General features: G+C 55.0%; 1 non-coding gene across 1 annotated transcript; it reads right to left on the bottom strand.

Moving 5' to 3' along the window:
- Positions 1-9,124: 9,124 nt before the first annotated feature.
- On the bottom strand, positions 9,125-9,197 carry TRNAT-AGU (transfer RNA threonine (anticodon AGU)). Its single transcript has one exon. It is a non-coding gene; the product is annotated as a tRNA-Thr (tRNA).
- Positions 9,198-24,119: the final 14,922 nt, after the last annotated feature.

The following is a 24,119-nucleotide window of genomic DNA, read 5'->3' as shown; positions in this document are numbered from 1 at the left end:
CACCCAGCACCATCTGATCAACTCAACCATGGCACCAAGTGCCTCAGCCAGGCTCTTCCTAAACACCTCCAGGGATGGGGACTCCACCACCTCCCCAGGCAGCACATTCCCATGGCCAATCTCTCTTGCTGACAAGAATTTCTTCCTAACATCCATCCTGAACCTCCCCTGGCACAGCTTGAGACTGTGTCCTCTTGTTCTGGTGCTGCTTGCCTGGGAGAAGAGACCAACACCCACCTGGCTACAACCTCCCTGCAGGGAGCTGGAGAGAGCAAGAAGGTCTCCCCTGAGCCTCCTCTTCTGCAGGCTAAGCAACCCCAGCTCCCTCAGCCTCTCCTCACAGGGCTGTGCTCCAGACCCCTCCCCAGCTTTCTTGCCCTTCTCTGGACACCTTCCAGCATCTCAACATCTTTCCTAACCTGAGGGGCCCAGAAGTGGACTCTGCCCCTACTCCTCTCTTAGGACAAGCCAGGTTCATCTGACCCAGAAGATTGGAAAGAACTGAAGGAAAACAAAGAGGAATTCTAAGCTTTCATCCCAAGCCTATTGAAGTCCCTATCATTTACTCTGCAGACACAAAGTGGCCTTTCTTACAGCCCTTGTTCTGAGCACAAAAGCCACTTCCAATAACACAGGAAGGGAGAAATCCTGACAAACTGGCAAGGATCAAGGAGCATCTTGCAGAAAGTCTTTGTCATGGAACAAATGGGAAAAGCCTATAAATAGATGGCCATTATTAGAGGCACTAACTAGGCTGGCTGCAGAGGGAATGGGCTGCTTCCCTGGCAGGCAGGGGGGAGGAGAAGCAATCAACAGGTTCATCACAGGCTCTTCAGGATGGAGAAGAAAGCAGAGCTGAAGTCATTACCTCCTGCTTCTGGAAGTGGAAGAGGCACTTGGAGGAAGAAGTTACTTAAGAGCCTGAGAAAAGTCAAACCCCCACGTGGGTGCATCCCAGGGTGGACATGGCACAGGGCACTGCTGGGCTCAGATGAGAGCTCAGCACCCATGGGCAGAGGGCAGGATGGGAGAATAGAGTAGAGTGGAGTAGAGTAGAGCAGAGTGGAGTAGAGTAGAGTGGAATGGAATGGAATGGAATGGAATGGAATGGAATGGAATGGAATGGAATGGAATGGAATGGAATGGAATGGAATGGAATGGATTGGGTTGGAATGGATTGGATTGGATTGGGTTGGGTTGGAATGGAATAGAATAGAATGAAATGGAATGGAATGTATTGGATTGGGTTGGAATGGAATGGAATGGATTAGAATAGAATAGAATAGAATAGAATAGAATAGAATAGAATAGAATAGAATAGAATAGAATTAACCAGGTTGGAAAATACCTCAGAGATCATCCAGTCCAACCTCTCACCCAGCACCATCTGATCAACTAAACCAAGGCACCAAGGGCCTCATCCAGGCTCTTCCTAAACACCTCCAGGGATGGGGACTCCACCACCTCCCTGGGCAGCACATTCCCATGGCCAGTCTGTCTTGATGGGAAGAACTTTCTCCTCACCTCCAGCCTAAACCTCCCCTGGCACAGCTTGAGACTGTGTCCTCTTGTTCTGGGGCTGCTTGCCTGGGAGAAGAGCCCAACCCCCACCTGGCTCCAACCTCCCTGCAGGGAGTTGGAGAGAGCAAGAAGGTCTCCCCTGAGCCTCCTCTTCTCCAGGCTAAGCAACCCCAGCTCCCTCAGCCTCTCCTCACAGGGCTGTGCTCCAGACCCCTCCCCAGCTTTCTTGCCCTTCTCTGGACACCTTCAAGTCTCTCAATGTCCTTCTCTAATTGAGGGGCCCACAGCTGTTTCAGGAACGTGGCCATGGCACTCTGGGACATGGTTTGATGCCATGGTGGTGTGGGGTTGGTGTTTGTCCTTGTCCTTGGAGGCTTTTTCCAGCTGAAACCACTCCATGATTCCATGATTGAGGCCTTTGATGGCTGCAGCCAACCTTCCTCTAGGATGCAAGCAAAATATTTCCTACTTGTTTTTAAACCATTGGTGCTAAACCCTCAATATCTCTTTTGGAACAAAGGACTGAGGAAAATAGACACATCTGGGTGAGCTTTGCCCACTCAGGGCCCTGCAGTCCTGCTGGGTTTGGTTGGATGTTTACTGCCTGGGGTCAGGCTACAGGGCTGCCCCTTGATCCCTTTGTGTGTTTGGTTTTCATGTGAGCCTAAACTCTGTTGCTAAATCTAAAACCCTCTTTAAACAGTGGAACAATTTTCCCTGGCTCTTGCTCCAAGTTCCATTCCCTGGATTAAATTATTTATTGGTTGTTTCCTGCATGGACTTAAGGCCAAAATTAACTACAGGCAGAAATCACAGAACTGCTCAGGGTTGGAAGGGACCTCAAGGCTCAGCCAGTTCCAAGCCCCTGCCATGGGCAGGGACACCTCACACCACAGCAGGTTGCTCACAGCCACCTCCAGCCTGGCTGCAAACACCTCCAGGCAGGAGGCTTCCACCACCTCCCTGGGCAGCCTGTGCCAGGCTCTCACCACCCTCCTGGGGAACAACTTCTTCCTGACATCTCATTCCTGAATCTCCCATTTCTAGTTCTGCTCCATCCTTCCCCAGTCCTATCCCCCCCTGACACCCTCAAAAGTCCCTCCCCAGCTTTCTTGCAGCCCCCTGCAGATCCTGGAAGGCCACAATTAGGTCTCCTGGGAGCCTTCTCCTCTCCAGCCTGCACAACCCTAACTCTCTCAGGCTGTCTCCAGAGCAGAGCAGCTCCAGCCCTCTGCTCCTCCTCCTGGCCCTTCTCTGCACACCTTCCAGCCCCTCCAGATCCTTCCTGGCACAGAGGCTCCAGAAGTGGCCCCAGAGCTGCAGCTGTGGTCTCAGCAGAGTGGAGCAGAGGGGCAGAATCCCCTCCCTGGCCCTGCTGGCCACACTTCTGCTGCTGCAGCCCAGGCTCTGCTTGGCTCTCTGGGCTGCAGGTGTGCACTGGCAGTTTGTATTGAGCTTCTCATCCAGCAGCACTCTCAAGCTTGTGAGCTCTGGAAGCAGAGCTCTTGGGTTCAGGCAATGACCAGGAGCACCTCAGTGATGCAGGCTGCTGGGCCACAAAGTTCCATGTCGTGAGTGTCAGAAGGAATGATCTCTCTCTCTCCAGCTTGATGCAAGCCTTGGAGGGAGCCCCAGGAATGAGAACCATGCCAGAGCCCAGCCCAGCATCCAGGATGTTGGTTAGAAATAGGGATGGCATTCTGAGGGGTTCAGGGAAGTACAAAAGCAGGTTTCCAGGAGGTGCAGGGAGATACCTTCAAGCCTCCCTAAAGCAAGCAACAGAAGCTCTCTAGAGCTGCATCAAGGCAGGTCAACAACAGAAAGAGCAAACCCAGAAGTGGACAACCAGCCTTGTTGCAGCCCTTGTGGCAGAGCTACACAACCTTCCCTGCATCTCTGAACACATGTGGCATTCCCATGTGACAGAGAGATCAAAACACAATCACAGAACCACAGAGTCACAGAAACAGTCAGGCTGGGAAAGAGCCTCAGGATCACCAAGTCCAACCCAGAGCCCTACTCCACAAGGCTCACCCCTAAACCATAGCCCCAAGCACCACATCCAAACCACCCTGAAACACATCCAGGCCTGGGGACTCCACCACCTCCCTGAGCAGCACATTCCAATCCCTGACCACTCTTGATGGGAAAGAAATGCTCCTAATATCCAGGCTAAACTTCCCCAGGGGCAGCTTGAGGCCATTCCCTGGTGTTCCATCACTAATTCCCTGGGAGAAGAGGCCAGCAGCAGCCTCTCCACAAATCAAAATGAAAAAAACAATAAAAAGTTGACAGGGATGAAGAGAAGACCTTCACCTGCCTCATCTACACAGGCTTCAGGAGATGGATAAACTACTTCAGCCTGCACTTGAATCAAGACTGATGATCTGGAGGAGGGGATTGAGTCCATCAGCAGTAAATGTGCAGATGACAGCAAGTTGGGGGCAGGAGTTGATCTGTCAGAGGGCTGAAGGGCTCTGCAGAGGGACCTTGCCAGGCTGGACAGATGGGCAGAGGCCAACAGGATGGCATTCAACAAGTCCAAGTGCCAGGGGCTGCACTTTGGCCACAGCAACCCCAGGCAGTGCTACAGGCTGGGGGCAGAGTGGCTGAGAGCAGCCAGGCAGAGAGGGACCTGGGGGTGCTGGTGGACAGCTGCCTGAACATGAGCCTCGAGTGTGCCCAGGGGGCCAAGAAGGCCAAGGGCATCCTGGCCTGCATCAGGAAGAGTGTGGCCAGCAGGAGCAGGGAAGTCCTTGTGCCCTGTGCTCAGCACTGCTTAGGCCACACCTGGAGTCCTGTGTCCAGTTCTGGGCTCCTCAGGTTAGGAAAGAGGTTGAGCTGCTGGAAGGTGTCCAGAGAAGGGCAGGAAAGCTGGGGAGGAGTCTGGAGCACAGCCCTGTGAGGAGAGGCTGAGGGAGCTGGGGTTGCTTAGCCTGGAGAAGAGGAGGCTCAGGGGAGACCTTCTTGCTCTCTCCAACTCCCTGCAGGGAGGTTGTAGCCAGGTGGGGGTTGGTCTCTTCTCCCAGGCACCCAGCCCCAGAACAAGAGGACATGGTCTCAAGCTGTGCCAGGGGAGGTTCAGGTTGGATGTTAGGAAGAAGTTCCTCTCAGACAGAGAGATTGACCATTGGGATGTGCTGCCTCGGGAGGTGGTGGAGTGAGGACAGGCTGGGAGAGTTGGAACTGTTCAGCCTGGAGGCTCCAGGGAGACCTCAGAGCAGCCTTCCAGGACCTGAAGGCCTCCAGGAGAGCTGGGGAGGGACTTTGGCCAAGGGCTGGGAGTGCCAGGCTGAGGAACAATGGCTTTGAGCTGGGAGAGGGGAGACTGAGAGTGGAGAGGAGGAAGGAATCCTTGAGAGTGAGGCTGGGGAGACTCTGGCACAGGCTGCCCAGGGAGGCTGTGGCTGCCTCCTGCCTGGAGTGGGGGCAGAAGGCCAGGCTGGGCTCCCACCTGGGCTGGTGGGAGGTGTCTCTGCCCATGGCAGGGGGTTGGAACTGGGTGACCTTTAGGGTCCCTTCCAAGCCAACCCATCCTGTGGTTCTGTGACATGCTCAGCAGTGTGATGTGCAAGCAAACCAAGGAGAAGGGCTGGAATGAGGGAGAGGTCATCAGAGCTGTAGCCACAGCAGTCTAGAGACAAATTGACTCCCAGGGCAGCACATCTGCCCATGTCCCAGCACCTTGGGTTACAATGACAACAGCTTGGGCTGCTTTCTTAGGTTGCAGATTAAGGGGAGTCCTGCTGCCTTCTGTTTCTTTACCCTTACTGTGATATATACAGAGGGAAGGAGGAAACTCCAGCAGGTCACTCCTCAAGTGGAGCAAACACATCAACCCCCCCAAAGCTGTAACAGCTCTGGGAAAACAGAGAGCTTCAAAGGAACAAGGCTGGAGAGAGGGGAGCAAGGCACATTGTCCCTCCTGGCACCCAGTGTCCACCTCCACAAGGCAAAGAAGGGTTTAGGCTTTTGAGACTTCTTTTCCCCACATGGAAAAGGCCTTTTTACAGTTGCCCAGGACTTGGGGGTGCTGGTTGGCAGCAGCTGAGGATGAGGCAGCAGTGTACTCAGGGGGTCAAGATGGTCACCAGCATCCTGGCCTGGATCAGCAATGGGGTGGCCAGCAGGGGGGTAGGGAAGTGATCATGCCCCTGTGCTGGGCACTGCTGAGGCCACACCTTGAATCCTGGGGTCAGTTTTGGGCCTCTCACTCCAAGAAGGACATTGAGGGACTGGAGCAGGTCCAGAGAAGGGCAATGAAGCTGGGGAAGGGTCTGGAGCACAGGGCTGGGGAGGAGCAGCTGAGGGAGCTGGGGGTGTTCAGCCTGGAGAAGAGGAGGCTGAAGGAGACCTCATTGCTCTCTGCAGCTCCCTGAGAGGAGGCTGGAGCCAGGCAGGGGTTGGTATCTTCTCTCTAGCCTCAGGTGATATGAGAGGAAATGGCCTGGAATTGTGCCAGGGGAGGGTGAGGTTGGAGATCAGGAAAATATTCTTTGCTGCAGGAGTGGTCAGGGACTGGCACAGGCTGCCCAGGGAGGTGGTGGAGTCCCCATCCCTGGAGGTGTACCAAAAACCTGTGGCCATGGCACTTGTGGCAATGGTTTGGTGCCTATGGTTGGGTTGGGTTGCTGCTTGGCCTGGATTTGCTTAGAGGCCTTCTCCAGCCCAAACAGTTCCATGATTCTATGACTCTGTGTCCCTTTAGATCCCTGGTTGGGGCTGTTCTGATGGAGCAAAGTCAAAGTCCATGTGAAAAGCAATGGGAGCTGTGCTGAGGCAGAGTGTGGCAGCTCATCAGCCTGCACTGCAGCTCACTCACCTCAGGATGTGCAGGTCCACTCCTAGCTTTTTGCCTCTTGCCTTAACAATGCTCACTTCCCATCCCTCCCAGCACAACTCTGAAGGCAAACAATGTTCCTACTCCTCAATGACCCATGTGTGCTGCTTTTAAAGCCAGCTCTGCAATTCCACATCAGTAAATGTGCAGATGACAGCAAGCTGGGGGCAGGAGTTGATCTGCTGGAGGGTTGGAGAGCTCTGCAGAGGGACCTTGCCAGGCTGGGCAGATGGGCAGAGGCCAAGGGCAGGAGATTGAACACATCCAAGTGCCAGGTGCTGCACAGTGGCCACAGCAACCCCAGGCAGAGCTACAGGCTGGGGGCAGAGTGGCTGAGAGCAGCCAGGCAGAGAGGGACCTGGCCAATTGTAGGCTGAACATGAGCCTGCAGTGTGCCCAGGGGGCCAAGAAGGCCAAGGGCATCCTGGCCTGCATCAGGAACAGTGTGGCCAGCAGGAGCAGGGAAGACCTTGTGCCCTGTGCTCAGCACTGCTGAGGCCACACCTTGAGTCCTGTGTCCAGTTCTGGGCTCCTCAGGTTAGGAAGGAGGTTGACTGCTGGAAGGTGTCCAGAGAAGGGCAAGAAAGCTGGGGAGGGGTCTGGAGCACAGCCCTGTGAGGAGAGGCTGAGGGAGCTGGGGTTGCTTAGCCTGGAGAAGAGGAGGCTCAGGGGAGACCTTCTTGCTCTCTGCAACTCCCTGCAGGGAGGTTGTAGCCAGGTGGGGGTTGGTCTCTTCTCCCAGGCAGCCAGCACCAGAACAAGAGGACACAGTCTCAAACTGTGCCAGGGGAGGTTTAGGTTGGATGTTAGGAAGAAATTCTTGCCAGCAAGAGAGATTGGCCATGGGAATGTGCTGCCCAGGGAGGTGGTGGAGTCCCCATCCCTGGAGGTGTTTGGGAGGAACCTGGATGAGGCCCTTGGTGCCATGGTTTAGTTGATCAGATGGTGTTGGGTGATAGGTTGGACTGGATGATCTGTGAGGTGCTTTCCAACCTGGTTCATTCTATTCTATTCTATTCTATTCTATTCTATTCTATTCTATTCTATTCTATTCTATTCTATTCTATTCTATTCCATTCATCTTTGGAGACACAATTGGATTATCCTGCTGAAGTATGAGGAGATGAAGCAGACCTGACTGCAAACACCCAGCAGCCATTCCTGATTTGCTCATCAATGAGCTCCACCACCTCTGTGGGGTTCAGAAGACTTTACCCTCCCCTTGGGCATTTCCTATCTCTCCCATCTATGCTTTTAAAATACCTTGAGGTGTTCTTCTGAGGGTTTAATCCTGACCATTGCTGTGTCTCTCTGTGTTTCTCCTTGCCTGGTGCTTGGTGCAGGTTCTGTAGGGTGCAGGTGCTGCAGGATGCTTGCATTTCATGCAGGCTGGGATGGATGCTCCCCAAAAATGACATCAGCAAGGTTTGGGCAATAAAGGAGAAAGACAAAGCTCAGAGGTCAGTGCAGGCCCTTTGAGGGTTTAATCCTGACCATTGCCATCTCTGTGTGTTTCTCCTTGCCTGGTGCTTGGTGCAGGTGCTGCAGGGTGCTTGGTGCAGGTGCTGCAGGATGTTGCATTTCATGCAGGCTGGGATGGATGCTCCCCAAAATGACATCAGCAAGATTTGGACAACAAAGAAGAAAGACAAAGCTCAGAGGTCAGTGGAGGTCACCTTGAGGGCTTAACTCTGATCATTGCTGTCTCTGTTTCTCCTTGCCTGGTGTTTGGTGCAGTGCCACTGGATGCTTGCATTTCATGCAGGCTGGGATGGATGCTCCCCAAAATGACATCAGCAAGGTTTGGGCAATAAAGGAGAAAGACAAAGCTCAGAGGTCACTGCAGGCCCTTTGAGGGTTTAATCCTGAGCAATGCTATCTCTGTGTGTTTCTCCTTGCCTGGTGCTTGTTGCAGGTGCTGTAGGATGCTTGCATTTCATGCAGGCTGGGATGGATGCTCTCCAAAAGTGACATCAGCAAGGTTTGGGCAATAAAGGTGAAATACAAAGCTCAGAGGTCAGTGCAGGCCCTTTGAAGGTTTAATGGTGAGCAATGTTATCTCTCTGTGTGTTTCTCCTTGCCTGGTGCTTGGTGCAGTGCCACTGGATGCTGGCATTTCATGCAGGCTGGGATGGATGCTCCCCAAAAATGGCATCAGCAAGGTTTGGACAATAAAGGAGAAAGACAAAGCTCAGAGTTCACTGCAGGTCACCTTGAGGGCTTAATCCTGAGCAATGCTATCTCTGTGTGTTTCTCCTTGCCTGGTGCTTGGTGCAGGTGCTGTAGGATGCTTGCATTTCATGCAGGCTGGGATGGATGCTCCCAAAAATGACATCAGCAAGGTATGGGCAATAAGCAAGGAAGATAAAGCTCAGAGGTCAGTGAAGGTCCTTTGAGGGTTTAATCCTGACCATTGCCATCTCTGTGTGTTTCTCCTTGCCTGGTGCTTGTTGCAGGTGCTGTAGGATGCTGGCATTTCATGCAGGCTGGGATGGATGCTCCCCAAAACGACATCAGCAAGGTTTGGGTAATAAAGGAGAAAGACAAAGCTCAGAGGTCAGTGCAGGCCCTTTGAGGGTTTAATGGTGAGCAATGCTATCTCTCTGTGTGTTTCTCCTTGCCTGGTGCTTGCTGCAGGTGTTGCAGGATGCTTGCATTTCATGCAGGCTGGGATGGATGCTCCCCAAAATGACATCAGCAAGGTTTGGGCAATAAACGAGAAAGTTAAAGCTGAAAGGTGCTGGCAGGAGGAACACAGCCCCCAGGCTCCAGTGAGATTTGAACTCACGACCCCTGGTTTACTAGACCAGTGCTCTAACCCCTGAGCTATGGAGCCTCTGAGCCTGGCTGCTTTTTGCTCTGCAAACATTTCCTAGAAGCCTTTTCTGTGTTACTCCTGAGGCAGGAGCTGCACTGCCAGGCAGCGCTGCCCGGAGCAGCTCCTCAGCTGCTTCCAAACGGCACCAACACAAACAGCAGAGGCACAAAACTAGCACCACCCCAGGCCAGCCCAAAGCCGGGGTTGAGCCTCCTTCAGCTCATCCCTGCAAGGAGATCAAGTTCAAGGTCTCCTCTTTCCCCACCAAGCAGCTTGGGAAGCTTCCAAAGCAGCAGCAATGAGATTTTGCCTCTTCCTAGTGGCTGCACCAATCCAGAGAAGAAGAAAGGTAAGCTTCTAAAAAAAACCCAAACAAAACTCTTCATATCCCACTGACAGCATCTGAAATTCCTTGAGTCCTGTGTCCAGTTCTGGGCTCCTCAGTTCAAGAAGGACATTGAGAGACTTGAAGGTGTCCAGAGAAGGGCAAGAAAGCTGGGGAGGGGTCTGGAGCACAGCCCTGGGAGGAGAGGCTGAGGGAGCTGGGGTTGCTTAGCCTGGAGAAGAGGAGGCTCAGGGGAGACCTTCTTGCTCTCTACAACTCCCTGCAGGGAGGTTGTAGCCAGGTGGGGGTTGGTCTCTTCTGCCAGGCAAGCAGCCCCAGAACAAGAGCACATAGTCTCAAGCTGTGCCAGGGGAGGTTTAGGCTGGAGGTGAGGAGAAAGTTCTTCCCAGGGAGAGTTGTTAGCCACTGGAATGTGCTGCCCAGGGAGGTGGTGGAGTCCCCATCCCTGGAGGTGCTCAAGAGGGGATTGGATGTGGCACTTGGTGCCATGGTTTAGTCATGAGGTCTGGGGTGCCAGGTTGGACTTGGTGATCCTTGAGGTCCCTTCCAACTTTAGTTATACTGTGTGTGAATGTCATAGAATCATAGAATCAATAAGGTTGGAAGAGACCTCAAAGATCATCAAGTCCAACCTGGCACCACAGACCTCATGACTAGATCATGGCACCAAGTGCCACATCCAATCCCCTCTGGAATAGAATAGAATAGAGTAGAATAGAATAGAATAGAGTAGCATGAGATGGAATGGAATGGAATGGAATGGAATGGAATGGAATGGAATGGAATGGAATGGAATGGAATAGAATAGAATTAGAATAGAATAGAATAGAATAGAATAGAATAGAATAGAATAGAGTGGAATGGAATGGAATGGAATGGAATGGAATGGAATGGAATAGAGTAGAGTGGAATGGAGTAGAGTAGAGTAGAATGGAATAGAATAGAATAGAATAGAATAGAATAGAATAGAATAGAATAGAATAGAATAGAATAGAATAGAATAGACCAGGTTGGAAAAGACCTGCAGAGCTGAGCAGAAAAGCCTAGCCTGGGGCAGTGTTTGTGGGGACTGTCAGCCTGCTGCAGTCTGGTAGAAGATGCTGGCTGGGCACAAACCCCTCAGGGACAGAAAAGTCTCATGGCAGGGGTGAAAAATACAGCAGCAGCTGAGGAGGACTCTGAGTTTCAGGGTGTGAGCTGGAAGATGTGCAGAGAGCACACAGCAGTGTGAATGGCTGAAGGGTGACTCAGAGGGAGCCACCTTGTATCTGTTATTCCTGGTTGGGGCTTTTGTGTGTGTGAGGGGGGAAGAAAATAGCTCCTTTTGAAAGCAAAGGGAAATTAAGAGCATTCATCAGCCCAGAGGTACAAAAACTCCAACCCTCATTAGCTGGGCTGAAAAGCAATTCTCAGGCCTTTATCTGACCAGCTGAGAGCAGGGTTCTGGCTGCAGCATTGCAGGAGCAGTGATGAATTACCTGGCATGGGTTCAGGGCCTCTGCCTGGCACTGGGGGAACTCACAAAGGAGCTTGAAGGCAATCAAACAACTTTGTACGAATGCTGCTGAAAGCAGCCCTGTGAGGGCAGGCAGGGGAGGATGGACACCCCTGAAATCACCCTGCAGACAATAACCAGCATCCCATGCAAGGACATGTGCCTGGAGAGGGGCTTACAAGCCCAGCTGGGCTGGTAGCCTGGCAGCACATGGCTGAGCCATGAGAGGCACTGGTTGGCAGAGGGAAGCAGGGGAAACAATTTGGTGCAGGCTGTTTTCAGAGGCTCTGACGTGAACAATAATTCACTCTCAGCCTCGACTGATGCTGCAGGCACTTGGGTGAGAAGTGAAAGCTTCTGGTGATGGAAGGTGGTGGGGATGGGAGAGGCTTGCTGGTGCTGCCTCATGGCCTGCCCGAGTGAAACTCTGCTGCAGCTGCAAGTTACACTTCCTGAGATACTTGGATGCCACCTCAGGGAAAACCTGAGCTCTCTACACCTCCCTGAAAGGAGGATGGAGCGGGGGGGGTCTGGATGATCTCTAGAGGTCCCTTTTGACCCCCAGCATGCTGGGGTTCTGTGGGTCTGTGAATGTGGCCACAGCACAGCTCTGGGCTGCCCAGGGAGGTGGTGGAGTCCTCATCCCTGGAGGTGTTTAGGAAGAGCCTGGCTGAGGCACTTGGTGCCATGGTTGAGTTGATCAGATGGTGCTGGGGGAGAGGTTGGGCTGGATGATCTCTGAGGCCTTTTCCAACCTGGTTAATTCTGTGTTCTGGATTCTGAAAAGTGGATGAAGCCCTTTGATCCCCACTGCAGAACATCACTCCTGGGCTATGGGACCTGGACCTCTGCCCCACTTTCAGAGGAGGCAGAGAGAGGAATGGTGCTGCCCAGAGGAGCCAAGGGATGCTCCAGCCTCCCAGATCCCAGGCTGGGACCCAGGGCAATGGAAGCAGGGTGAAAGCACAACCTTTGCTGGTGCAGTGCTGCACCTCTGTCCTGTCATAGCTGGCTAAGGGGGGGTTTGAAATAGCTACAGAGAAACAGCCCTCAGAGTGGAAAGCAGCCCAGGAGTTGGGGCTGTGCAGCCTGGAGAAGAGAAGGCTCCAGGCAGACCTCAGAGCAGCCTTCCAGGACCTGAAGAGCTCCAGAAGAGCTGGGGAGGGACTTTGGCCAAGGGCTGGGAGTGCCAGGATGAGGAACAATGGCTTTGAGCTGGGAGAGGAGAGACTGAGAGTGGAGATGAGGAAGGAATTGTTGAGAGTGAGGCTGGGTAGACTCTGGCACAGGCTGCCCAGGGAGGCTGTGGCTGCCTCCTGCCTGGAGGTGTTGCAGGCCAGGCTGGATGAGGCCTTGAGCAAGCTGGGCTGGGGGGAGGTGTCCCTGCCCATGGCAGGGGGTTGGCACTGGGTGATCTTGAAGATCCCTTCCAACCCAAGCCCTTCTGTGATTCTATGAACTCACTCTGATTAAAGATGGAACATGAGCAAATTAACATTTGCCCTGAAAGCAAACTCAGCTGGATGGCATCACCCACAATGATCTCAAAGTTGTTTTCCAACCTTATTGATTCCATTCCATTCCATTCCATTCCATTCCATTCCATTCCATTCCATTCCATTCCATTCCATTCCATTCCATTCCATTCCATTCCATTCCATTCCATTCTCCAAAACTCCCTGAAAGGAGGTTGTAGGGAGGTGGGGATTGGTCTCTTCTCCCTAGTAACAAGTACTAGGACAGAGGAATGGCCTCAAGCTGCACCAGGGGAGGTTTAGGATGGACATTGGAAGGACCTTCTTCACTGAAAGGGTTCTCACACACTGGTTTAGTCTGGCTCTGGCACCAAGCAAAAGTCATGAAGTGAAGCTTATGCAGCTTGAGGTACTCAGATCATTGATAGGACAAGAGGAGACAGAATCAATTTGCACCAAGGGAGGTTTAGGTTGGACATGAGGAACAATTTCTTCCCCCAAAGGGTGGTCAAGCCCTGGAACAGGCTGTCCAGGGCAGTGGTGGAGTCTCCATCCCCAGAGAGGTTTCAGAGACCTGTGGATATGGTGCTGAGGGCCATGGTTTGGTGGTGACCTGGCAGTGGAGGACTTGATCTGAAAGGTTGAACTTGATCTGAAAGATCTCTTCCAACCCAAACCACTCTGTGATTCTGTGAGGTTTTCACCTTTTCCTTTGAGCTGCCCAGGCAGGTGAGCTGATGCCATGGGAGCTGCTGCTGCACCCCTGTGCTTCCACCTCTGAGGAGCTGCTGCTGCACCCCTGTGCTTCCACCTCTGAGGAGCTGCTGCTGGCCCTAGCAGCACTGTCAGAGAATCACAGAATCAATAAGGTTGGAAAAGACCTCAGAGATCATCAAATCCAACCTGTCACCCAGCACCTCCTGACAACTAAACCATGGCTCCAAGTGCCACATCCAATCCCCTCTGGAACACCTCCAGGGATGGGGACTCCACCACCTCCCTGGGCAGCACATTCCCATGGCCAATCTCTTGCTGGCAAGAATTTCTTCCTCACCTCCAGCCTGAACCTCCCCTGGCACAGCTTGAGACTGTGTCCTCTTGTTCTGGTGCTGCTTGCCTGGGAGAAGAGACCAACCCCCACCTGGCTACAGCCTCTCTGCAGGGAGTTGGAGACAGCAAGAAGGTCTCCCCTGAGCCTCCTCTTCTCCAGGCTAAGCAACCCCAGCTCCCTCAGCCTCTCCTCACAGGGCTGTGCTCCAGACCCCTCCCCAGCCTCCTTGCCCTTCTCTGGACACCTTCAAGTCTCTCAATGTCCTTCTTGAACTGAGGAGCCCAGAACTGGACACAGGATTCAAGGTGTGGCCTCAGCAGTGCTGAGCACAGGGCACAAGGACTTCCCTGCTCCTGCTGGCCACACTCTTCCTGATGCAGGCCAGGATGCCCTTGGCCTTCTTTGCCACCTGGGCACACTGCTGGCTCAATTTCTAACCATCCACAGCCCAGAGGCAAGACAGCCTCCTTCCTGCATGCAGTGGAGCCTGGCCCAGACAGAGAAGTGGTCTGAGCTCATCCCAGGCTCTCCATGACAGAAAGCTGGGCTAAGCCTCTGCCAGCTGCCAAGAGACTGGCAGCTGCACTGTGGACACCACAGTGGTGGTGAATGGTGCCACAGCCAGCTGGCAGCCAGGCACCAGTGGTGTGCCCCAGGGAGCAGTGCTGGGCCCCATGCTCTTTAACATCTTTATTGATGATCTGGGTGAGGGCATTGAGTCCATCAGCAGTAAATGTGCAGCATGTCCCAAGCTAGGGGGAGGAGTTGATCTGCTGGAGGGTAGAGAGGCTCTGCAGAGGGACCTGGACAGGCTGGACAGATGGGCAGAGGCCAAGGGCAGGAGATTGAACACATCCAAGTGCCAGGTTCTGCACATTGGCCACAAAAACCCCAGGCAGAGCTACAGGCTGGGGTCAGAGTGGCTGAGAGCAGCCAGGCAAAGAGGGACCTGGGGGTGCTGGTTGATGGTAGGCTGAACATGAGCCTTCAGTGTGCCCAGGCAGCCCAGAGGGCCAATGGCATCCTGGCATCAGGAAGAGTGTGGCCAGCAGGAGCAGGGAGGTCATTCTGCCCCTGTACACTGCACTGGTTAGGCCACACCTTGAGTCCTGTGTCCAGTTCTGGGCTCCTTAGTTTAGGAAGGAGGTTGACTTGCTGGAAGGTGTCCAGAGAAGGGCAAGAAAGCTGGGGAGGGGTCTGGAGCACAGCCCTGTGAGGAGAGGCTGAGGGAGCTGGGGTTGCTTAGCCTGGAGAAGAGGAGGCTCAGGGGAGACCTCATTGCTCTCTCCAACTCCCTGCAGGGAGGTTATCACAGTATCACAGTATCACAGTATCACTTAGGTTGGAAAGGACCTCGAGGATCATCGAGTCCAACCTGACACCGCAGACCCCATGACTAGACCATGGCACCAAGTGCCACGTCCAATCTCCCCTTGAACGCCTCCAGGGTCGATGACTCAACCACCTCCCTGGGCAGCACATTCCAATGCCGAACGACTCGCTCGGTGAAGAACTTCCTCCTCACCTCGAGTCTGAACCTCCCCTGGCGCAGCTTGAGACTGTGTCCCCTTGTTCTGGTGCTGGTTGCCTGGGAGAAGAGGCCAACCCCTTCCTGGCTACAACCACCCTTCAGGTAGTTGTAGAGGGCAATAAGGTCACCCCTGAGCCTCCTCTTCTCCAGGCTAAACAATCCCAGCTCCCTCAGCCTCTCCTCATAGGGCTTGTGTTCAAGGCCTCTCACCAGCCTTGTTGCCCTTCTCTGGACACGCTCAAGTGTCTCAATGTCCTTCTTAAACTGAGGAGCCCAGAACTGGACACAGTACTCAAGGTGCGGCCTAACCAGAGCAGAGTACAGGGGCACTATGACCTCCCTGCTCCTGCTGGCCACACTATTCCTAATGCAGGCCAGAATGCTATTGGCCCTCCTGGCCACCTGAGCACACTGCTGGCTCATATTCAGGTGGCTGTCGATCAGCACACCCAGGTCCCTCTCTGTCTGGGAGCTCTCCAGCCACTCCGACCCCAGCCTGTAGCCCTGCATGGGATTGCCATAGCCAAAGTGCAGCACTCGGCACTTGGACTTGTTGAAAGCCATCCCATTGGACTCTGCCCATCTTTCCAGTCGGTCGAGGTCCCTCTGCAGAGCCTTTCTACCCTCTAATTGACTAACATCTGCCCCTAACTTTGTGTCATCTGCAAACTTGCTGATGACTGACTCTACCCCTTCATCCTGATCATCAACAAATATGTTGAAGAGGACAGGGCCCAGCACCGATCCCTGGGGCACACCACTGGTGACTGGCCTCCAGCTGGATGCGGCACCGTTCACGACCACTCTCTGGGCCCGGCCCTCCAGCCAGTTCCTAACCCAGCACAGAGTGTAGTGGTCCAATCCACAGGCTGACAGCTTAGTCAGCAGTTTGCTGTGGGGGACGGTGTCAAAGGCCTTGCTGAAGTCTAGGTAGACCACATCCACAGGCCTCCCCACATCCACCAGGCGGGTCACCTGATCATAGAAAGAGATCAGGTTGGAGAGGCAGGACCTGCCCTTCCTGAATCCATGTTGGCTGGACCTGAGCCCTTGGCCATCCTTCAGGTGCGCAGTTATTGCCCCCAGGATAATCTGCTCCATCACTTTCCCTGGGAGGTTGTAGCCAGGTGTGGGTTGGTCTCTTCTCCCAGGCAAGCAGCACCAGAACAAGAGGATGCAGTCTCAAGCTGTGCCAGGGGAGGTTTAGGCTGGAGTTAGGAAGAAGTTCTACACAGAGAGAGAGATTGGCCATGGGAATGTGCTGCCCAGGGAGGTGGTGGAGTCCCCAGCCCTGGAGGTGTTCAGGAGGAGACTTGATGGGGTGCTTGGTGCCATGGGTTAGTTGTTTAGGTGGTGTTGGATTGGTTGATGGGTTGGACTTGATGGTCTTGAAGGTCTCTTCCAACCTGGTCTATTCTGGTTTATTCTATTGACATGGACCATGAGAAGCAATGCAAAGCACAACTACCTCCTGCAGTGCTGGGAGGCTGCTGCTGAGGGCATCTGCTGGGAATGCTGCTGTGGAAAGTGAGGAAGCCTGGAATGGATGGTGGGTGCCAAGTGAGGCAGGAATGCTGCTCCCTTTGCCAGGTCCCTGCAGTGCAGGTGGCCCCTGCTGGATAATCAGAAACTTTCCACTAGTGGAGCCTGAAGGACTTGCAGCCTCTTGCCCTTAAATCTTTCCACAGAGTGCCTTGGCCAGGTCTTGTCCAGGGTCAGTATGAACCAACTGTTCATGAGGGCACCAGGGCTGGAGTTTCCTGCTCAGTGGGAGCTAAGCTAATGAGGAACCATCTCTTGGTTTGTTTTTCACCATCTGCTGTCTGGATCTTAGCTGCATTTGTAGCCAGGTCCTAATGGTTCAGCTTGGAGAAACCCTGAGTTGCCAAGAAGCTCCACAGCTCTCCATCAGCACTTCTCCATCCATTGCTGCTTCAGTCCCTAAGCCAGCAGCACTGTGCTGTGTCTGAGCACAGCCCTGCAGGAGCTGTTGCCATAATTCTGCCTTACCTCATAGGATCACAGAGTGCTTTGGGTTGGAAGGGATCTTAAAGATGATCCAGTGCCAAGCCCCTGCCATGGGCAGGGACACCTCCCCCCAGCCCAGCTTGCTCAAGGCCTCATCCAGCCTGGCCTTCAACACCTCCAGGCAGGAGGCAGCCACAGCCTCCCTGGGCAGCCTGTGCCAGAGTCTCCCCAGCTTCACTGGAAAGAACTTCTTCCTCCTCCCCACTCTCAGTCTCCCCTCTCCCAGCTCAAAGCCATTGTTCCTCATCCTGGCACTCCCAGCCCTTGGCCAGAGTCCCTCCCCAGCTCTCCTGGAGCCCTTCAGGTCCTGCAAGGCTGCTCTGAGGTCTGCCTGGAGCCTTCTCTTCTCCAGGCTGCACAGCCCCAACTCTCCCAGGCTGTCCCCACAGGGGAGGTTCTGCAGCCTCTGCTCATCTCTGTGGCCTCCTCTGGAGCCTCTCCAGCAGCTCCAGGTCCTTCTTGTGCTGGGACCCCAGAGCTGGAGGCAGTGCTGCAGGTGAGGTGTCAGGGGAGCAGAGCAGAGGGGCAGAATCCCCTCCCTGTGCTGCTGCTCACATTTCTTTCTTCTGGGACAGATCCTTCTTCTTCTCCACGTGGCAGGATGTAGAAGCCATCCTGCTGTGAGCTGTGATTCAGACTGGGCTCTGGCACACAGCTCACCTCATCCAGCCCTCAGGGAAGAATCTGGGCTGAGGAGAAGCTGGTAGGAGATAGAGCTGTGAGGGCTGAGGAATTCTGCAGGGGGGGAGGAGGGGATGGAAGCCTCCTGTGCTTGCCCAATTTGGGGCAAACTCTGCCTCTATCCCAGGAAGTGCTGTCATGCTGGGATGTTTATCTGCTACACTGCTTTCCCAGCTCCCATGATTGACTTCTGCCCTGGTCATTCCCTTCACACTGGCTGGGTGCTCCTGGAGGAGCCTGCCCTGCCCTCCCCCACGCTGGCTGCTGGCACTTCCTCACCTGTTTCCCCCCAGCCTGCTGGAACCTTGCCTGGGCACCCTGGCAATGCCAGTCTGGGGGCAGATCCCCAATGCTTCCTGCACTCTCCAAGCACCAGAATCAAACCCCCCTCTTCTTAGCTTGCTCCTCCCACCAGATGCCTCCTGTTCTTCTCACCCAGCCACTGGCAGGGGGGTCCCAGATTTAACCTGTGAGCTGTGGATAAGCTTCTGCCTCTCCCAGGAAACAAAAAGCTTCCACTCTGCTCTCTGCTTTCAGCCAGAGAGCAGGGAAATTGCTGCACAGGGCAAATGGTTGTGCCCAGCAAACGAGGCCTCCTTGGCAGGAATCAGAGCTAATCTGAGCAATCTGCAGCCAGGCTCCCAGAGCACAGCTCCTGCACAGGGAGTCACAGGGCAGTGACCTCCCACTGCTACCCAGAGGCCAAAGCTCAGCACCCCTTGCACTGAAGCAGCAAAGCAAAGCTGAGCTCTGCTTGCTTGGCAGGGCTGGGAAGGTCGAGCCTGAAGCAGCAGCCAGCTCGGGTGACATTGTTTACAGAGCCCTTTGTCTGCAGCTAAAGGAGTGGTTATGTCACCTTGGGCTCCCAGCAAGCCAACAATCAGAGCCCACTGGAGCCCAGCTGCCAGTTCCAGTTGTGTAATGCTGTGGCTGGGAGACCACCTCAGATGCAGACAAAGGCTTGGCAAAGGGACAGGCTCTGGGAATGGCATCGATGGGGGGGGCTGGAAGGGAGCTCTGGAGCTCACCCAGACCAACCCCCTGCTCCAGCAGGGCACCCACAGCAGATTGCCCAGGGGCACAATGCCCAGGGGGGGTTGGAAGCTCTCCACACACAGACTCCACAACCTCTCTGGGCAGCCTGCTCCAGGCCTCCAGCAGCCTCACACCAAAGAAGCTTTTCCTAACCTTCAGATGGAATCTTCTGGGTCCCAGTTTGTGCCCTTTGTCCCTGGTCCTGTCCCTGGGCACCACTGAGCAGAGCCTGGCCCCAGCCTCTTGCCCCCCACAGCTCCTTTAGCTCTTGCTGAGCATTGCTCAGCTCCCCTCTGGGGCTGCTCTTCTGCAGGCTCTCAGCCCCAGGGCTCTCAGCCTTTGCTCCTCACAGAGCTGCTCCAGGCCCCTCAGCAGCTCTGCAGCCTCCCCTGGACCCTCTCCAGCAGTTCTCTGTCTCTCCTGAACTGGGGAGCCCAGAACTGGACCCAATCCTCCAGACAGGGCCTTAGTAAGGCAGAGCAGAGAGGGAAGACAACCTCCACCCACCAACTGGCCACACTCTTTCTGATGTACCCCAGCAGCCTTCCAGCCCATGAGGAGCTGGCTCATAGCTAACCCCTTGCCCACCCACACTCCCAGGTCCTTCTCCATGGAGCTGCTTTCCAGAAGCCAGGCACCAGTGGAGTGCCCCAGGGATCAGTGCAGGGCCCTGTCCTCTTTAACATTCTCATTGATGATCTGGATGAGGGCATTGAGTCCGTCATCAGCAAGTTTGCAGATGACACTAAGTTAGGAGCAGATGTTGGTCAGTTAGAGGGCAGAAAGGCTCTGCAGAGGGACCTCGACCGACTGGACAGATGGGCAGAGGCCAGCAGGATGGCATTCAACAAGTCCAAGTGCCAGGGGCTGCACTTTGGCCACAGCAACCCCAGGCAGTGCTACAGGCTGGGGGCAGAGTGGCTGAGAGCAGCCAGGCAGAGAGGGACCTGGGGGTGCTGGGTGACAGCTGCCTGAACATGAGCCAGCAGTGTGCCCAGGGGGCCAAGAAGGCCAAGGGCATCCTGGCCTGCATCAGGAAGAGTGTGGCCAGCAGGAGCAGGGAAGTCCTTGTGCCCTGTGCTCAGCACTGCTGAGGCCACACCTGGAGTCCTGTGTCCAGTTCTGGGCTCCTCAGTTCAAGATCATTGAGAGACTTGAAGGTGTCCAGAGAAGGGCAAGAAAGCTGGGGAGGGGTCTGGAGCACAGCCCTGTGAGGAGAGGCTGAGGGAGCTGGGGTTGCTTAGCCTGCAGAAGAGGAGGCTCAGGGGAGACCTCCTTGCTCTCTCCAACTCCCTGAAGGGAGGTTGTAGCCAGGTGGGGGTTGGTCTCTTCTGCCAGGCACCCAGCACCAGAACAAGAGGACACAGTCTCAAGCTGTGCCAGGGGAGGTTTAGGCTGGAGGTGAGGACAAAGTTATTCACTGAGAGAGTTGTTAGCCATGGGAATGTGCTGCCCAGGGAGGTGGTGGAGTCCCCATCCCTGGAGGTGTTCAGGAGGGGATTGGACGTGGCACTTGGTGCCATGGTTTAGCCATGAGGTCTGTGGTGCCAGCTTGGACTTGATGATCCTCAAGGTCTCTTCCAACCTTGGTTATGCTGTGAGGCTGTGAGGCTGTGATACTGAGTGTAAGCTGTCAGATGGCCTGGGGTCCCTTCTGGCCTTATGATGAACCTTGAGTTTGGTTTGACTCTCCCTGGCTCTCCCTGTCTGTTGATAAAGGCAAAAGGCAGGAGGATGGAGCCAGGCTCTTCTCAGGGATGCCCAAGGGGCAGTGGGGGCAAGCTGGAGCAGAGGAGCTTCCATGTGAACATAAGGAACAACCTCTCCACTGTGAGGCTGCTGGAGGCCTGGAGCAGGCTGCCCAGAGAGGTTGTGGAGCCTCCTGCTCTGGAGAGCTTCCAAACCCACCTGGAGGCATTCCTGTGTCACCTGCCCTGGGTCACCCTGGATCTTCCAGGTCCCTTCCCAATGTTCTGTGATTCTGTGGTGCAGCCCAGTGGCAACCTTCACCTTGAGCTGCTGCCTGCCTTCCAAGTACCCTTGCAAAGGCTTCTTGGAAGGCAGAAGGAGTTGCTCCAAGCTCTGGCAGAACACTGCCCGAGGTTTGGCATAAACATCTTGCTCCAAGGGTGCCTGTTCTGTTCCCTCTGCTGGGAGCACCAGAGTTATTTCTGGAACGCAGCTGCCCCCCTTCAGGCTGCGGCAGCTGCTCCCTGGAGCCCCCCTGGAGCACAGAGCCGCCCGAAATTTTACCCTTGACCCGCTTCAGATCGGCAGAGAGCAGCACCCAGCCCGCTGAGGGAGCCAAGTGGGGCTGCTGGGGCTCTGCAGGCCTTGCCAAGGGCTGTGCACAACACTTGGGAAGCAAAGGCAGTGCCTGCGATCCTGGCAGCCACCTCCAGCCCCCAGGCAGCACCGGGGGCTGGGCTCCAGCTGGCACTCTGCACTGCATGGGGGCAGCCCCCTCTGCCAGGGGCACCACAAGCCCTCCCCTCAGCCCAGGGGCAGCCCCCTCTGCCAGGGGCACCACAAGCCCTCCCCTCAGCCCAGGGGCAGCCCCCTCTGCCAGGGGCACCACAAGCCCTTCCCTCAGCCCAGGGGCATCTGCCAGGGGCACCACAAGCCCTCCCCTCAGCCCATGGGCATCTGCCAGGAGCACCACAAGCCCTCCCCTCAGCCCATGGGCATCTGCCAGGGGCACCACAAGCCCTTCCCTCAGCCCATGGGCATCTGCCAGGAGCACCACAAGCCCTCCCCTCAGCCCATGGGCATCTGCCAGGGGCACCACAAGCCCTCCCCTCAGCCCATGGGCATCTGCCAGGAGCACCACAAGCCCTCCCCTCAGCCCATGGGCATCTGCCAGGGGCACCACAAGCCCTCCCCTCAGCCCAGGGGCAGCCTTCTGGAGAGTGATGCCCACCACCCAAAGGACCTGCTGGTGCTCACCACCCAAAGGATCTGCTGGTGCCACCACCCAAAGGATCTGCTGGTTGGGTGAAAGTGGGGATGGAATGGAATGGAATGGAATGGAATGGAATGGAATGGAATGGAATGGAATGGAATGGAATGGAATGGAATGGAATGGAATGGAATGGAATAGCAGAGCAGAGCAGAGCAGAGCAGAGCAGAGAAGAGAAGAGAAGAGAAGAGAAGAGAAGAGAAGAGAAGAGAAGAGAAGAGAAGAGAAGAGAAGAGAAGAGAAGAGAAGAGAAGAGAAGAGAAGAGAAGAGAAGAATAGAATAGTATAGAATAGAATAGCCCAGGTTGGAAGAGACCTTCAAGATCATCAAGTCCAACCTATCATCCAACACCACCTAATCAACTAACCCAAGCACCCCATCAAGTCTCCTCCCAAACACCTCCAGAGATGGAGACTCCACCACCTCCCTGGGCAGCACATTCCCATGGCCAATCTCTCTTGCTGGGAAGAACTTTCTCCTCACCTCCAGCCCAAACCTCCCCTGGCACAGCTTGAGACTGTGTCCTCTTGTTCTGGTGCTGCTTGCCTGGGAGAAGAGCCCAACCCCCACCTGGCTACAACCTCCCTGCAGGGAGTTGCAGAGAGCAAGAAGGTCTCCCCTGAGCCTCCTCTTCTCCAGGCTAAGCGACCCCAGCTCCCTCAGCCTCTCCTCACAGGGCTGTGCTCCAGACCCCTCCCCAGCTTTCTTGCCCTTCTCTGGACACCTTCCAGCACCTTTCCAGCATCTTTCCTAAAAGGTTCATGTCTGAGTGGAGCAGGCTCAGCTTGGCTCAGCTTGGCTCAGCTGGGCTCAGTATTGGTTCTGCCAGGGCTGAGCTGAACCCAGAGGGTGCTGTGACTGAGGGGATAGTTCACTGGGCCCCATGATGGACCTTTGGGTACTGACTGGGCACCAAGCAAATGCAGAACCACCAATCCCTGAGCTGGGATCCACCCTGGCTTGGAGATGTCACTGGAGATCCCTTCTGCCCAAGTTCTTCCTGAGTCTCCAGCCAGCAGCAGGCACTTCACAGATTCTCAGATTGCATTGGGGTGGAAGGCACCCTTGAAAGGCCTCTTGTCCAAGCCCCCTGCAGGCAGCAGGGACACCTCCAACTAGATCAAGTTGTTCAGAGCCACATCATGTTTGACCTTGAATGTCTCCAGGCATGGAGCCTCTGCCACCCTGGGCAGCCTGTTCCAGTCTCTCACCACCCTCACTGCACAGCTTCCTCCTGATGCCCAACCTAACTCTGCCCTGCTGCAGTTTGCCTCTCCTCCTATCCCCACAGGCCCTTCAGAACAGTCCCTCCCCAGCCTTCCTCTAGGTCCTATTCAGGTATTAAATTGCAGCTCCAAGGTCTGCCTGGAGCCTTCTCTTCTCCAGGCTGCACAGCCCCAACTCTCCCAGCCTGGCCCCACAGGGGAGGTTCTGCAGCCTCTGATCATCTCTGTGGCCTCCTCTGGAGCCTCTCCAGCAGGTCTCTGTCCTTGCTGTGCTGAAGACCTCTGTAGGATGAAGCAAGCTGCTGCTCATGCTGAATGCCCATGGTTGGGTGGAGGGAACTGTCTTCTGAGTGCCCTCAAGAAGCTGTCCCTGCAATCTGTTTCCTATCAGCCCCTCTTACAGCAGGGAGCCTCATTGCTGGCTCCCTTGCAGTGGCTGCTGTTCATTATCTCCCAGGGCACTGCAGAGACCCTCCAGCACATTTCCTCTTCTTGGTTTGTGCCATTCTAAGGAGCCTGTTGTGTAACCCCCCAGCTAAACAACCTCCTTCAGCACACCTGGCTGGCTGGGAGGAATGAAGAGGCTGAAGGAGCTGGGGGGTTGCCCTCATTCCTCCAGTTGCTTGCTCAGAGTTCAGTGGCTTCCCACAGAATTCCTTGGTAATCCCATCAATTAGGAGACCCCAAGCTTGCAAGGCTCAGCCCAGACTTTCCATAGCTTGCTCCATGCTGCTCACACCATTAAAGCTGTGCTGCAGGGGCTCTGGCTGGTGCTCCCTTGGGCAAGCAACATCTGGGGACAGTTAAGTGCTGTGAACATTTGCCCTGAGCTGAGGGAATTGTCCTTCTGAGAGCAGCTTTGTGCAACATGCTGGCAGCACCCAGAGCCCAGTGCTTCCCCCTGCCAGCCTCCCCTCGTGGTCTGGGTGCCTGTCAGCAGGGACCAACCTCAGGCTGGCTTTGCTCTCCTGCCCTCCCTTCCAAAGGAATGAATTTAGTTAAGTAATAAACGCATTTAGGAGGAGTCTGTTAGTAAATGAAGCCATTCTGGGGGGTTAATGAGCAAGGCATGACAGCAAAGGAGATGGCTCCTGCTCAAAGTCAGCAGCAGG

Source organism: Melanerpes formicivorus, unplaced genomic scaffold (genome assembly GCF_026170545.1).
Source record: "Melanerpes formicivorus ecotype bairdi unplaced genomic scaffold, bMelFor1.0.p_v2 SCAF_77, whole genome shotgun sequence".
Classification (NCBI taxonomy): domain Eukaryota; kingdom Metazoa; phylum Chordata; class Aves; order Piciformes; family Picidae; genus Melanerpes; species Melanerpes formicivorus.
Note: the sequence above shows the minus strand (reverse complement) of the source record. Positions and strands in the feature narration are given on the sequence as shown.